This window comes from Psammomys obesus, unplaced genomic scaffold (assembly GCF_907164565.1).
Source record: "Psammomys obesus unplaced genomic scaffold, mPsaObe1.curated_primary_1811, whole genome shotgun sequence".
NCBI lineage: Eukaryota > Metazoa > Chordata > Mammalia > Rodentia > Muridae > Psammomys > Psammomys obesus.
Window position 1 is genome coordinate 6,193,009 of NW_026596100.1, and position 16,372 is coordinate 6,209,380.

Here is a 16,372-nt window from a genome sequence, read left to right on the forward strand (position 1 = left end):
TATCTATCTATCTATCTATCTATCTATCTATCTATCTATCTATCTATCTATCTATCTGTCTATCTACCCTCCTCCAATCCTGGCTATTGAACTCAGCGCCTCATACGTAACATATATGCACTCTATTCCATATTTACACTATGTAACATATATGCACTGTGTAATGTGTGTGCCTGTGTGTATGCAGGTCCTCATCCTTGCATCCCAATTACTTTACCCAGTGAGGAGCTTCTACAGCCCCTATGCCAGTAAATTATCAGTAAATAACATCATAGTTATTCAGACTACTTTATTGTGTCCATTTTATGAGATAATAAAATAAAAAAGCTGTCAGGACCAAAGGTACTCCTGCCCTTCCCCCAAAAGAACAGACTTACTGACTCTGTCTAAAATGGAGTCTAAGCCTAGCTTAATATGAATTATAAGAGGATTTCTGGATGTTATATAAAAACAGGCATTCCTCTGGAACCTGAAAAACTTATTCCCATCTGCCAAAATGAGTCCCTTCCCTTCCCTCTGGCAGAAGGGGCATATGGATTCAAGGCCCATACCTGTTGCTGCATATCAAAACTCATGCTAGGCTCCAGGCTCACTCAGATCCTTCAAACAAATACCTGTTACACATTGCAAAACCCTACACCAGTCTTCTGGCCCTTCCTTTCTCCCCAGCTACTCACCCTCTTTATAATCTCCTATTTGTGTCTTTCCGGGTCTGGGTTACCTCACGTAAGATGATCTTTTCTAGTTCCATCCATTTGCCTGCAAATTTTATGATTTTTTTTAATTGTTGAGCAGTATTTCATTGTGTAAATGTACCACAATATCTGTATTCATTTTTTGGTTGAGGGACATCTAGGTTGTTTCCAGTTTCTGGCTGTTATGAAAAAAGCCACCATGAACATACTTGCCCAAGTGTGCTTGTTGTATGGTGGAATATCTTTTGGGTACATGCCCAGGCATAGTACAGCTGGATCTGGAGGTAGAACTATTTCCAATTTTTTTGAGAAAGCACCAGATTGATTTCCAGAGAGGTTGTTCAAGTTTGCACTCCCACCAGCAAAGGAGGAGTCTTCTATTTTCTTCACATCCTTTCCAGGATGTATTGTCACTTGAGTTTTTGATCTTAACCATTCTGAGTGTTGTAAGATGGACTCTTGGAGTCATTTTGATTCACATTCCTCTGATAGCTAAGGATATTTGGGCATTTCTTTAAGTGTTTCTCACTCAAATGGTAGAAGGGATGGTAGGGGAGGAGGGCTCCACTTTTCTGGGGGAAAAGGGAGAGGTGAAGTGGGAGGAAGGGGAAGTGAGGGCAGCTGGGAGGATGGAAGGGGGCACCCTCAGGGTGCAAAGTAAGTAAACTAATATAAAATTTTAAAAAATGATCCCTATTTACTATTTTATCCTGTTCTCATACTTACTATCTCATATGGTTTTATTCACTCTAGCTTCTTTTACTATTCTTTTTCAATATCTCTTCTATTCTCTCTCTCTCTCTTGCTACCCTAGTTCTGGCCATGTCCATTCTGCTTTATTTCTTTCCTCTGGACTCTTCTAATGCCTCTGTATGTTCTCTTTCTTCATTTAATTTTTATTATTATCATTTATTATAATTTATTTAATTTGTTTATGAGCTGTGTTCCCCTCACTCATCTCCTCCCAATCCTACCCTCCCTTCCTCTTCTTCCCCTATATCCTTCCCCTAGTCCACTGATAGGTGAGGTCTTCCTCCCCTTCTTTTTTACCTTAGCCTATCAGATCTCATCAAGATTGATTGCCTTGTCTTCCTCTGTGGCCTGACTAGGCTGCACCTTCTCCCTGGGGGAGGTGATAAGAGAGCCTGTCACTGAGTTCTTCTCAGAGAAAGTCCCTGCTCCACTTATTAGGGAATCTACTGGGAGACTGAGTCTATGTGCTACATCTGGGCCAGGGTTGTAGGTTCTTCCCATGCATTGTCCTTGGTTGGGGTATCAGTCTCTGAAGTGCTCCCCGTGGTTCAGTATATTTTTTGGCTCTGTTGGGTTCCTTTTGGAACTCCTGCCCCCCTCCAGGTCTTTCTATTCCTCCACCCTTTCATAATATTTACTGCATTCTGCCCAAAGTTCGGCTTTGAGTCTCAGCCTCTGCTTCCATACCTCGATCAGTAGAGTCTTTTAAAGGCCAACTATAGGAGGCTCCTGCTTTCAATGTCTATTGCATTGAAATTGCATTCTGAATGAAGATTGAGCATCTTCCCTAGGGTCTTCCTTGTTGTTTAGCTTCTTTAGGAGTATAGATTTTAGTATGTTTATCCGATTCAACAAATGTTGCTGGTATCATTGGATGTCTACATGTACAAAAATGTAAATAGATCCATATTTATCACCCTGCACAAAACTAAAGTCTAAATGGATGAAAGACTTCAACATAAAACCAGATACAATAAACCTGTTAGAAGAAAAAGTGGGGAAGAAGCTTGAACTCATTGACATAGAAGACAACTTCCTGAACAGAGCAACAACAGCACAAGCTCTAAGATCAACAATCAATAAATGGGACCTCATGAAACTGAAAAGCTCTGTAAAGCAAAGGACACTGTCATCAGAACAAAATTACAACCTACAAACTGGGAAAGGATCTTCACCAATCCTACATCAACAGAGGGCTAATATCCATAATATATAAAGACCTCAAGAAGTTAAATACCACCAAACCAAATAATCCATTAAAAATGGGGTCCAGAGCTAAACAGAAAATTCTCAATAGAGGAATATCAAATGGCAGAGAAACACTTAAATGTTCAACATTCTTAGTCATCAATGAAGTACAAATCAAAACAACCCTGAGATTTCACATTTCACCCATCCGAATGGCTAAGATAAAAAACTCAAGTGACAACACATCCTGGAGAGGATGTGGTGGTGGGAATGTAAACTTGTACAACCACTTTGGAAATCGATCTGGCTCTTTCTCAGAAAATTGGGAATCATGCTACCTCAAGATCCAGCTATACCACTCCTAGGCATATATCCAAAATATGCTTCTATACAACATTTGCTCAACCATATTAATAGCAGCACTTTTCATAACAGCCAGAACTTAGAAACAACCCAGATGCCCCTCAGTTGAAGAACGCATACAGAAATTGTGGTACATTTACACAAAGGAATACTACTCACCAATTAAAACAAAGAAATCATGAAATTTGCTGGCAAATGGTGGGAACTAGAAGAGATCATCCTGAGTGAGGTATCCCCAAAGCAGAAAGACACACATGGTATATGCTCACTGATAAGTGAATATTAGCCATATTATATAGGATAAACATACTAAAATCTGTATTCCTAAAGATGTTCTCTTTCTTATTCACAATAAAACATATTTATTTGGTGTTTTTTTTTTTTGGAGCCCCCAAAGATACAAAATCTTGTACAAGGACATCATGTATATTTTTGTGTTGTGATGTGATGTAATGTGTGTCTGTGTATGTGTTTGATATTATGACAAATACCATAATATGTGTTTACATTTGTACTCCTTTTTTTAATTTAATTTTTATTATTAGTTAAATTTTATTAACTCTGTATCCCAGCTGTATCCCACTCCCTTATGCCCTCCCAATCCCACCCTCTCTCCTTCATCTCCTCCCTGCCCCTTTCCAAGTCCACTGATTGGGGAGGACCTCCTTTCATCTGACCCTGTTTTATCAGGTATCTTCAGGACTGGAAACAAAGTCCTTCTCTGTGGCCTAGCAGGACTGCTCCTCCATTGGGGGGGGGGTAGGGAGGTCAAAGAGCCTGCCATTGAGTTCCTGTCAGAAATAGACCCTGTTGCCCTTACTATGGGAGACCAATTGGTTACTGAGCTACAACAGGCTTCATAGGAGCAAAAGTTCTAGGTTATATCCGTACATGGTCCTTGGTGGAGTGTCAGACTCAGAAAAGACCCCTGTGCCCAGATAAAAAAATTCAACCAGAGAACTACTTCAGCTGATAAACACCTTCAGCAAAGTGGTAGGATACAAAATCAATTCAAAAAAATCAAAAGCCCTCCTGTACACTAAAGACAAAAGGGCTGAGAAAGAAATTAGGGAAACAACACCCTTCACAATAGCCACTAATAACATAAAGTACCTTGGGGTGACACTAACCAAGCAAGTGAAAGACCTGTTTGAGAAAGCTTCAAGTCTCTGAAAAAAGAAATAGAAGAAGATATCAGAAGATGGAAAGATCTTCCATGCTCATGAATTGGTAGGATTAACATTTTGAAAATGGCCATCCTTCCAAAAGCAATCTACAGATTCAACGCAATTCCTATCAAAATACCAACTCAATTCTTTACAGACCTTAAAAAAAAGATTCTCAGCTTCATATGGAGAAACAAAAGAACCCAGAATCTCTAAAACAATCCTGTACAACAACAGATCATCTGGAGGTATCTCCATCCCCGATCTCAAGCTGTACTACAGAGCAACAGTAATAAAAACTGCATGGTATTGTCATAGAAGCAGAAAGGAGGATCAACGAAACTGAATAGAAGACTCATAAATAAACCCACACACCTATGAATACTTGATATTTTTACAAAGAAGCCAAAACTATTCAATGGAAAAAAGACAGCATCTCAACAGCTGGTCCAATTGGATGTCTACATGTAGAAAAATGAAAATAGATCCATATTTATCACCCTGCACAAAACTAAAGTCCAAGTGGATCAAAGACCTCAACATAAAATCAGATACTCTAAACCGCTTAGCAGAAAAAGTAGGGAACAGCCTAGAACTCATTGGCACAGGAGACAACTTTCTGAACAGAACACCAACAGCACAGGCTCTAAGAGCAACAATCAATAAATGGGACCTCATGAAACTGCAAAGCTTCTGTAAAGCAAAGGACACAGTCACCAAAACAAAACGACCTACATTTGTACTCCTAAGCAGATGTCTTCAGAATAGAAACCTTTGAATGTAGGAGACTTTTTGTCTTGATTATACCTAACTCTTTTTTTTTGAGGTGTTATTTGTCTTTTAATTTTTCAAAGGAAGAAGACAAATATTGGGAATTAAAGAACTAGCCCAAGGGTGCTCTAATAGTGGTGGAGACCATGCTGTCACCCAGGTCTGTCTTCACCCAGTGTCACTTACACTCTTTTTTTTTTTTTGTATTTTATTTTTTTCTTATCAGTTACATTTTATTAACTCTGTACCCCAGCCGTGTCCCGATCCCTCATTCCCTCCCAATCCCTCCCTCCCTCCCTCCTCTCCACCGTGCCCCTTGCCAAGTCCACTGATAGGGGGGACCTCCTCCCCATTCATCTGATCCTGTTTTATCAGGTATCTTCAGGACTGGCTGCAAAGCTCTCCTCTGTGGCCTAACAGGACTGCTCCTCCCTTTATTGGGGAAATATTCCCCAATAAAGGGCTGGCTGAATATAAAACATTTTATTTATTTATTTATTTATTTATTTATTTATTTATTTATTTATTTATTACTTTTGATTAAAAGCTTTTAAAGGAATGAAATGCAATGCAAATCTCGTTGAGTGCTGTCAACCACGTATTGATGGTGGATTATAATAAAGTCAGGCAGATCATGGATCTTAGCATCCAGCCACACTAGCCAAAAGGATAAGCAGTGAGCAGAGTCAAAGACTGTCTTAGTAACCAAGAAGGAAAGTGATGCAGAAACATTCCGTCATCAACCACTGATCTCCACTCAAAAGCACAGGTGCACACACACACACACACACACACACACACACACACACAAACACACAAGTAAATGTACCCCCCCCCACAGAGTTATCATTAATTTTTGTACACAAAACTACATTATTTCTGGACTTTTTCAGGTTCTATTCTCAGTCATGTAATAATTTAGAGTATTCCAGTTATCTAAAAGTCTAGTGATTTTGAGTCAGAGAATTATACATACATAAAAATATAGTTTTCTTTAACAACTGAATTCCATAACATCTATAACATTCCTTTAATCTACTGAATATTATTTCTATCTTCTATGCCCATAAATAAGAAAAAAAATATGACACAGCTGATATTTGAGATTGATAATCAACACCTAAATGGCTCAATTCAAAATCTCCTCCTTCCTAGGAAAAATGAACCAACTTTCAATATCATGCAGAAGACATAATACCTGTTTAATCTATTTGACATTTGCAGAGCATCACAGCCTAGAATTTCACATCCTATTCATGTACATTTGAAAAACTTAGCAACATATTCCATATTCTGTCTTGGCAAATAACACGTTGTAAATATTTGTAAAGGGACAGAATGTTATTTTTTCTTATCAGAATGAATCCAAGTGAGAATTTCATCTTTATAAGCCACAATAAATTGGACTAGTGACATTTTTAAATTGATAAATTATATAGAGAAATCTTATAGAGAAAATTCATTATGTTAAATGAAAGCAATGTCAGAAGGAATCATAGTTGTGTGGAATGGATAACATAGACTTACAGCATCATTTGTAGGCATGTTTGTGTTTGGAATGAGTTCACTAAGTTTTTGCCATGAATATTAGAATATGTTGATCTACCTAAAGCTGCAGGAATCAGAAAATAGGAATGATCAGCCTAGGAGTATATATCTTTTAAGACAAAGAGCATTAGTACAGAAAAACATCATTTCATACTGAAAAGGTAACATAATTTATCATATTCTATCTTTTCTGATAAAAAGGAAATTTTAAAACAGAATAGCAATTAAAGAGATAGAAGCTCCACAAGGAAAGCAAAAGAACAAAAAAAAAAAAATCTGGGCACAGGAGCCTTTTCTGAGACTGATACACCAACCAATGACCGTGCATGGAGATAACCTTGAATCCCTGCACAGATTTAGCTTATGGCAGCTCAGTCTCCTAATGGGTACCCTAGTAAGGGGAACCAGGACTGTCTCTGACATGACCTCAGTGGCTGGCTCTTTGATCACCTCCTCCTGAGGGGGGAGCTGCCTTACTTGGCAACAGAGGAAGAAATGTAGCCAGTTCTGATGAGACTTGATAGTCAAGGGTCAGACGGATTAGAAAGAAGATCTCCCCTATCTGTGGACAGGGAGAGACTCATGCGAGGATGGGATTGGGATGGGATAAGAGAGGGGGCTACAGCTAGGATACAAAATGAATAATCTGTAATTAATAAAAAATAAATTAATTAAAAAAGAGAAAATAGTCTTCAGATATGGAAAAAGCACACCCTCAGTCCTGATGCAAATTGAAAACTGCACTCCCATTTTCTGAAATCACGAATCACTTTTAATCATTTAATGGAAAACAATTGGTAGTAGTGCAACAACACATAATTAGCTTATGTGATTAAAAACTACATGATAGATGTAGCCTTCATATGATGTACAATAATGTATCCTAGACACAACCTTTGATACTAGGTTCAAAATAATTACAAGCAACTAAAATGGAGTAGGAGAGCTCAATCTCTCTCTCTTGTAGGAATAAAAAAATATCTGTGAAGTGAATACATCCACTTGATATTAATCCTCTTTAGCACATGAAACTTATCAACATACCCTGAAGGTACAGCTTAATGTAAAACCACAAAAACTTGTCCATTGCCTGCATGTTTTTAATTACATTTATCCAATGTAGACATCATTTTTCTGCTTTACATCCTAACCAGAAAGTCTGGTCCATCATAAAACCCTCACTCATGTATTCTAACACATCTTGTCAGCCATATCTTTTATTCTTTGGTTTAACATTTATAACTCAGCAGGCTTCTGAGTCATTAGTCCATGGTACAGAAAATTTTGCTTTGGTACTATGGGCTTGCAGGACCCTAAGGTTTTATTTTAAACTTCTACAAAGGTCTTGCAACTGAAGCATTTTCACATTATCATCATTTCTTTTTTTTTACAATTTTATTTTTTTTATCAGTTACATTTTATTAACTCTGTAACCCAGCCGTATCCCGCTCCCTCATTCCCTCCCAATCCCACCCATCCTCCTTCATCTCCACCGTGCCCCTATCCAAGTCCACTGATGGGGAGAAACTTCTCCCCATTCATCCGACCCTGTTTTATCAGCTATCTTGAGGACTGGCTGCAAAGCTCTCCTCTGTGGCCTAACAGGACTGTTCCTCCCTTGGGGGTTGGGGAGGTCAAAGAGCCAGTCATTGAGTTCCTGTTAGAAATAGTCCTTGTTCCCTTCACTATGGGAAACCAATTGGTTACTGAGCTACCACAGGCTACATCTGAGTAGAGGTTCTAGGTTACATTCATACATGGTCCTTGGTTGCATGTCAGTCTCAGAAAAGACCCTGTGCCCAGATATATTTGGTCCTTGTGGAGCTCCTATCCTTACCCCATCATACTAACTCCCCTTCTTTTGTATAATTCCCTGTACTCTGCTGAAAGTTTGGTCATGAGTCCTTGTATCTGCTTTGAAAACACTGCTAGCTAGAGTCCTTCAGATGCACTCAGTAGACTCCTGTCATATGTCAATGGACATCCCATCTGCCTTTTTAAACGAGGATTGATCATCTTACCCCATGTCCACTCTCTTGATTATCTTTTTTAGGTGTATACATTTCATTATGTTTATCATATCTTATAGGTCTATATAAGTGAGTATATGCCATGTTTGTCTTTCTCCTTCTGGGATATTTCACTCAGGATGATCTTTTCTAGATCCCACCATTTCCCTGCAAATTTCATGATTTCCTCCTTTTTGATTGCTGAGTAGTATTCCATTGTGTAAAAATACCACAATTTCTGTACCCATTCCTCCGTTGATGGACATCTGGGTTGTTTCCAGGTTCTGGCTATTACAAATAAAGCTGCTATAAACATGTTTGAGCAAATATCCCTTTTGTGTACTTGAGCAAAGTTTGGGTATATACCTAGCAGTGGTATGGCTAGATCTAGAGGAAGCACTATTCCTAAATGTCTGAGAAAGCACCAGATAAATTGCCAGAGTGGTTGTACCAGTTTACATTCCCACCAGCAGTGGAGGAGGGTTCCCCTTTCTCCACAACCTCTCCAGCATGTGTTGTCACTTGAGTTTTTCATCTTGGCCATTCTGATGGGTGTAAGGTGAAATCTCAGGGTCGTTTTGATTTGCATTTCCCTGATGGCTAATGAGGTTGAGCATTTCTTTAAGTGCTTCTCTGCCATCCGATATTCCTCTGCAGAGAATTCTCTGTTTAGCTCTGTTCCCCATTTTTTAATTGGATTACTTGGTTTGTTGCTTTTCAGCTTCTTTAGTTCTTTGTATATACTCGATATTAGTCCTCTGTCAGATAAAGGGTTGGTGAAGATTCTTTCCTAAATTGTAGGCAGTCGTTTTGTTTTGATGACTGTATCCTTTGCTTTACAGAAGCTTTGCAGTTTCATGAGGTCCCATTTATTGATTGTTGCTCTTAGAGCCTGTGCTGTTGGTGTTCTGTTCAGGAAGATGTCTCCTGTGCCAAGGAGTTCTAGGCTGTTCCCCACTTTTACTTCTAACAAATTTAGAGTATCTGATTTTATGTTGAGGTCTTTGATCCACTTGGACTTTAGTTTTGTGCAGGATGATAAATATGGATCTATTTTCAATTTTCTGCATGTAGACATCCAGTTGGTCCAGCACCATTTGTTGAAGATGCTGTCTTTTTTCCATTGAATGGTTTTGGCTTCTTTGTCAAAAATCGAGTATTCATAGGTGTGTAGGTTTATTTCTGGGCCTTCTATTCGATTCCATTGATCCTCCTTTTTTTTTTCATGTCAATACCATGCAGTTTTTATTACTATTGCTCTGTAGTATAACTTGAAATCAGAGATGGAGATACTTCCAGATGATCTGTTGTTGTACAGGATTGTCTTGGAGATTCTGGGTTCTTTTGTTTCTCCATATGAAGCTGAGAATCTTTTTTTTCAAGGTCTGTAAAGAATTGAGTTGGTATTTTGATGGGAATTGCATTGAATCTGTAGATTGCTTTTGGCAAGATGGCCATTTTCACAATGTTACTCCTACCAATCCATGAGCATGGAAGATCTTTCCATCTTCTGATACCTTCTTTGATTTCTTTTTTCAGAGACTTGAAGCTTTCTCAAAGAGGTCTTTCACTTGCTTGGTTAGTGTCACCCCAAGGTACTTTATGTTATTAGTGGCTATTGTGAAGGGTGTTGTTTCCCTAATTTCTTTGTCAGCCCTTTTGTCTTTGGTATACAGGAGGGCTTCTGCTTTTTTTGAGTTGATTTTGTATCCTACCACTTTGCTGAAGGTGTTTATCAGCTGGAGCAGTTCTCTGGTTGAATTTTTGGGGTTGTTCATATATACTATCATATCATCTACAAATTGTGACACTTTGACCTCTTCCTTTTTGATTTGTATCTCCTTGATCTCCTTTAGTTGTCTTATTTCTCTGGCTAGGATTTCAAGTATGTTGAAGAGGTATGGAGAGAGTGGGCAGCCTTGCCTCGTCCCTGATTTCAGTGGGATTGATTTAAGTTTCTCTCCATTGAGTTTGATGTTGACTATAGGCTTGCTGTATATTGCCTTTACTATGTTTAGATATGTGCTTGTATCCCTGATCTCTCCAAGACTTTGATAATGAATGGGTGTTGGACTTTGTCACATGCTTTTTCAGCATCTAAGGACATGATCATGTGTTTTTTTCTCCTTCAGATGTTTATGTGGTCGATTACATTGATGGATTTCCATCTGTTGAACCACCCTTGCATGCCTGGGATGAAGCCTAGTTAGCCATGGTGGATGATATCTTTGATGTGTTCTTGGATTTGGTTTGCAAATATTTTATTTAGTATTTTTGCGTCAATGTTCATAAGAGAGATAGTTCTGAAGTTCTCTTTTTTTGTTAGGTCTTTGTGTGGTTTAGGTATCAAGGTGACTGTTGCTTTATAGAATGAGTTTGGTAATGTACCTTCTGTTTCTATTTTGTGGAATAGTTTGAGGAGAATTGGTGTGAGCACTTCTTTGAAGATCTGGTAGAATTCCACGCTGAAACCATCTGGCCCAGGGCTTTTTTTGGAGGGGAGACTGTGAATGACTGCTTCAATTTCCTTGGGGGATATAGGGCTATTCAGTCTTTCTACCTGATCTTGACTTAATGTTGGAAGTTGGAATCTATCAAGAAAATTGTCCATTTCATTTAGGTTTTCAAATTTTATGGCATATAGACTTTTGTAGTATGACTTAATGATTGTTTGAATTTCCTCAGTATCTGTAGTTATGTCCCCATTTTCCTTTCTGATTTTGCTGATTTGGATAGATTCTCTCTGCTTTTTAGTTAGTTTGGCTAAGGGTTTGTCTATCTTGTTGATTTTCTCAAAGAACCAGCTTTTTGTTTCATTGATTCTTTGAATAGTTTTATTTGTTTCTAATTGATTGATTTCAGCCCTGAGTTTGATTATTTTCAGCCGTATGCTCCACTTGGGTATATCTGCTTCTTCTTTTTTTTTTTTTTTTTCTAGGGTTTTCAGTTGGGCCATTAAGTTGTTTGTATGCAATGTTACAAATTTCTTCTTGCAGGCACTTAGTGCTATAAATTTTCCCCTGACCACTGCTTTCAATATGTCCCATAAATTTGGATATGTTGTGCCTTCATTTTCATTGAATTCTAGGAAGTCTTTAATTTCTTTCTTTATTTCTTCTTTAACCCAGCTGTCATTGAGTAACAAGTTGTTCAGTTTCCATGTGCATGTTGGCTTTTTGTTATTTCTGTTGTTGTTGAGGTCCAGCTTTAGTCTATGGTCATCAGATAGAATACAAGGGATTATTTCAATCTTTTTGTATCTCATGAGTCTTGCTTTATGACCAACTGTATGGTCTATTTTGAAGAAGGTTCCATGTGGTGCTGAAAAGAAGGTATACTCTTTTGAGTTTGGGTGAAAATATGTGTAGACATCTATTAGGTCCATTTGATTTAGGGACTCTGTAAGTGCTATTATTTTCCTATTTGTTTTCTGTCTAGTTGATCTGTCCCTTGGTGAGCGTGGAGTGTTGAAGTCTCCCACTATTAAGGTTTTAGGATCAATGTGTGATTTAAGCTTTAATATTGTTTCATTTACAAATGGAGGTGCTCTTGTATTTGGGGCATAGATATTCAAGATTGTGATGTCCTCATGGTGGATTTTCCTTGATGAGAATATAGTGGCCCTCCTTATCTTTTTTGATTAACTTGGGTTGAAAGTCTATTTTATTAGATATTAGGATGGCTACTCCAGCATTTTTTCTGGAACCATTTGCTTGAAAGACATTTTTTTCCAGCCCTTTACTCTGAGGTAGTGTTTATCTTTGCTGCATAGGTATGTTTCTTGGATGCAACAGAATGTTGGATCCTGTTTCTGCAACCATTCTGTTAGTCTGTGTCTTTTAATTGGGGAGTTGAGTCTGTTGATGTTGATAGAAACTAGTGATCAACAATTGTTACTTACTTTAGATGTGGGGTTGGTGGTGTCACTGAGTTTCATTGCTTGTATTCTTTTGGTTTTTTTGTTGTGTAGTTATCTATTTCCTGTGTTTCCTTAGATGTAGTTGTTTTCTTTGGTTTGGAGTTTCCCTTCTAGTAACTCTGTAGAGTTCGGTTACTATGTAGATATTGTTTAAATTTGGTTTTGTCATGGAATATTTTGAATTCTTCGTCTTTGTTGATTGAAAGTTTTGCTGGGTATAGTAGTCTGGGTTGGAATCTGTGGTCCCTTAAGGACTGTATGATTTCTGTCCAGGCCCTCTGGCTTTCATAGTTTCTGTTGAGAAATCTTGTGTGATTCTGATAGGTCTACCTTCATATGTTACTTGGCCTTTTTCCCTTGCTGCTTTTAGAATTTTTTCTTTGTTCTGTAGGTTCAGTGTTTTGACTATGATGTGACGTGAAGAATTTCCTTTCTGGTCTAGTCTACTTGGTGTTCTGTAGGCCTCTTGTATGTTTATGACCATCCCCTTCTTTAAGTTGGGAAAGTTTTCTTCTATAATTTTCTTGAAAATATTTCCCAAACCATTGAGCCTAATGTCTTCTTTTTCTTCTACTCCTATTATTCTTAGGTTTTGTCTTTTCATGGTGTCCTTGATTTCTTGGATGTTTTGTGTTTGGAACTTTTCTGATTTTATTTTTTCTTTGAGAGACATATCACTTTCCACAAGTGTATCTTCGGCTCCTGAGATTCTTTCTTCCATCTCTTGTATTCTGTTGGTGATGCTTACCTTTGTAGTTCCTGATCTTTTCTCTATGTTCTCCAGCTCCTGGTTTTTCTCTATTTGTTTTTGCTTTACTGAGTCTAATTCTGTTTTCATGTCTTGCACCATTTCCTTCATCTGTTTGAATGTGGAGTCCTGCTTTTCAATGACAGCTTCTATTTTTTTTGTCTGTTTCCTCTCTATTTATCACTATGTGCTTCTATTTCTTTGGCTATAATTGCCTGTATTTCTATGAGAGCTTTGTTTATTTCTTCTTTATTTGCCTTCATTTGTGTGGACATTTCTTTGAGAGCTTTGTTCATTTTCTTTGTTTGCCTCAATTTTTGTGGTCATTTCTATGAGAGCTCTATTTGTTTCCTATTGGTTTGTCTCCATTTCTTTGGCTATTTCTCTGAGGGCTTTGTTCATTTCATCTTCATGGGCCTCTAATAGCTGGAGAAACATAGTTTTGAGGTCGTTTTCTTGTATATCTAGTGAATTGAAGTGTCCATTGGTTTGTGGGGTTGCTGGTGAGGTCATTATGTCCTCATTTTTGTTGGGTGTGTTCTTACATCTGCCTCTAGCCATCTGGTTATTTATAACCCTCACTGTTTGTTCCTCGAGTTTGTAGTTCGGGGTATGATCGTCTCTTTCTGTTTTCTGGACTGTTTTGTTTTTTTTTTTTTTTTTCAGGAAGATGAGAGAGGTTCACTGCTTTGGGAGTGTGCTCTGTGGTTTCAGTTTTGCCTAGGTAAGGAATGTGATGCTGGCGCTATTCGTGTGTGCTTTTAGCGGGCGTAGTGTGCATGCGCTGATTCTTTGACTATTGCAGTGGCCTGCAAGCCACTATTATACAGTTCTGTCTGAGATCCAGGGATTGTTTGCCTGGATTACACTGGTGGACCCACAAGGCAGAGGCTTCAACGTTGGGGCCGCTATCCCAAGAGTCCCTATGATGCCCACACTAGGGATGTGGGTGGCAGGGATCTCGTCTGGTTGCTTCTGTGGAGAGGACCTGGGTCTGGGGCAAACTCTCCCTAGAAGGCTCACTCACTCTCTTGCAGGACCAGTTAGAATGCACAGGGGTTCCCTTTGCTCTTTATTCTCTGATTTGGTCCTGCTGTAGAAAATGTGCAGGTAGGCTAACAGTCAGCTCTGTGACACTGTGGCCGCAGGACACAGTGTCCACCTTTCCTGTGTGCTGGCCCTCTGTCCTTTCACTCTGCCAGGAGGGGTTATATGACTGGTCCCGGGGTAGCACGGGAAACAGTTAGGTTGAGTGTTCTCAATCCCAGATCCCAGGCCCAGATCTCTCTGCCAGAAGCAGCCTGGCAGAAGAACCTATGTTTGCTGATCCCGAGAGAGTACCAGGTAGGGTTGAGTGTCCTCAGATCCAGAGATTGGGTTTCTCTGCCAGGGGCCGCTGGGTGAGCTGGAGAGGGGGTGCTATGTCCTGTGGCAGGCTTCCTCTCTGTCCTTTCCCTCTGACCTTCCCCTCTGCTAGGGCAAGCTTATGGCGGTGCTCTCAGGGGAGTGCCAGAAGGTGTTGGGACTTCTCAGTCCTGAACCTGAGCCAGGGTTCTCTGCCATGGGTCGGGGGGCCGCAGGTGATAGGACTTGGTGCTAGACCTTATTGAGCTGGACCCAGGAGAGTCTCAGGATGTGTTGAACGACCACAGTCCCAGATCAGAGCTGAAGTTTGTTTGCTAGGAGCAGCTGGCAGTACTGGAGTTCCGGCACTGTGAAGCCAGTGTGCGCCTCTTTTTCCTTCAGCTCGGCTGTGGCAGGGTTATGGCGGCATTTGGGGGAGTGCCTGAAAGTTGGGTTTTCTCAGCCCCGATCTCGGGTTGGCCTACAGACAATGTTGTCTGTGGCAGATTCTGCTGGACGCCTCCTGCCTCCTCTGAAGAGGGAGTAGGGTTTTTGAGTTGGGCGCACATATCTCCGTGTCCGGCGGGAGCTCAGTTGTGATGGCGACAGGTACCAGTGGTCAGAGAGACCTTCCAGGGAAAGACTGTGTGACCCGTGATCAGTCTTGCAACTTTCCTTCCCCATGGGGTTTTCTTGCGACTGAGACTCTCAGTCTCAGGCACCCTTGTGCCCACCAATCAGCCTGGGAAAATGGTCGGGACAAGCAGGAGTGTGGCTCCAGCCCAGAGACCCAAAGCCCGCATTACCAGGAATCTTTTCTGAGTTCTGGCTGTGCAGCCCGAGAGTGGACCCCACCAATTCCCACCCCATGGGAGCCTCCCCTCACCTGGGAAACATGATCGCTGTAGTTTTAGGGCCCAGGTTTCAGTCTCCTGGTTGCTGCACGGAAAGTGTTGTCCCGCTTCTCAGATACAGTGTTCTCCTGCCGCAGCCATCTTGGCCCCCCTCTCATTATCATCATTTCTAAACTAGAAAGCAAGAATATAAATGTTTGTGAAGTAATACAACAGATGAAATATGACCAAAGAGAGGGCCCCGGGGAATCTGTACTCAAGTAGCTCCGACATTTCCAGCATAAAAAAAAAATCACGACTTGTCTAGTGTCTTTGATGTTTACCTATGAGATGTAATTAATGTTTTCATTCAAACACTTTTCACATGATTTAGCACAGCCTGATGTGCGATTCTAAATCCATCTGTACATGACACAATTATTGTAACCTGATTTACCCAATCCAAGTCAAAATAGAAATGTGGTGATGTTTACAGAATATGTCTTCTTGTTCCTGAGACATTAGTTTCTCTATTTCCCCCATTAATAACTTGATTACCAGCCAAGAGGGAATTTTATACACTGCAGATAATTGAAATTTAGAAACTGACAGGTAAATAGTTTCACTTGTGAAAAGCAGGGCGGGGATTATGAGAAAAATGAAGTATCTGGGATAGTCTGTGGGAAGCAAACTGCACTTCTGGATTCCACCTTTTCAAATTCATTTCTGATCAAAATAAAAGCCATCTACAGGAGCTGCCCTTGGAAGTGAACCATGTTTCATGATGTACTGTCCTGGTCAGGGCAGTTGCAACCTAGGCACCAAAGAGCAGGATTCCCACTGCACCTGTGATCTGCATGACAAGCCATGCATCCTCTGTCAGGATGCCACCCTGCATCACCCAAATTGACAAAAATATCTCTGAATTACACCATTCCAGGGTCTCTGCATTGACAGGAGGCAGTCAAGCCTGACAAGCCCTTTCCCTCTTGTCTGTTATCTTGAAATCAATTGCACAGCCTGATGCACAGAATA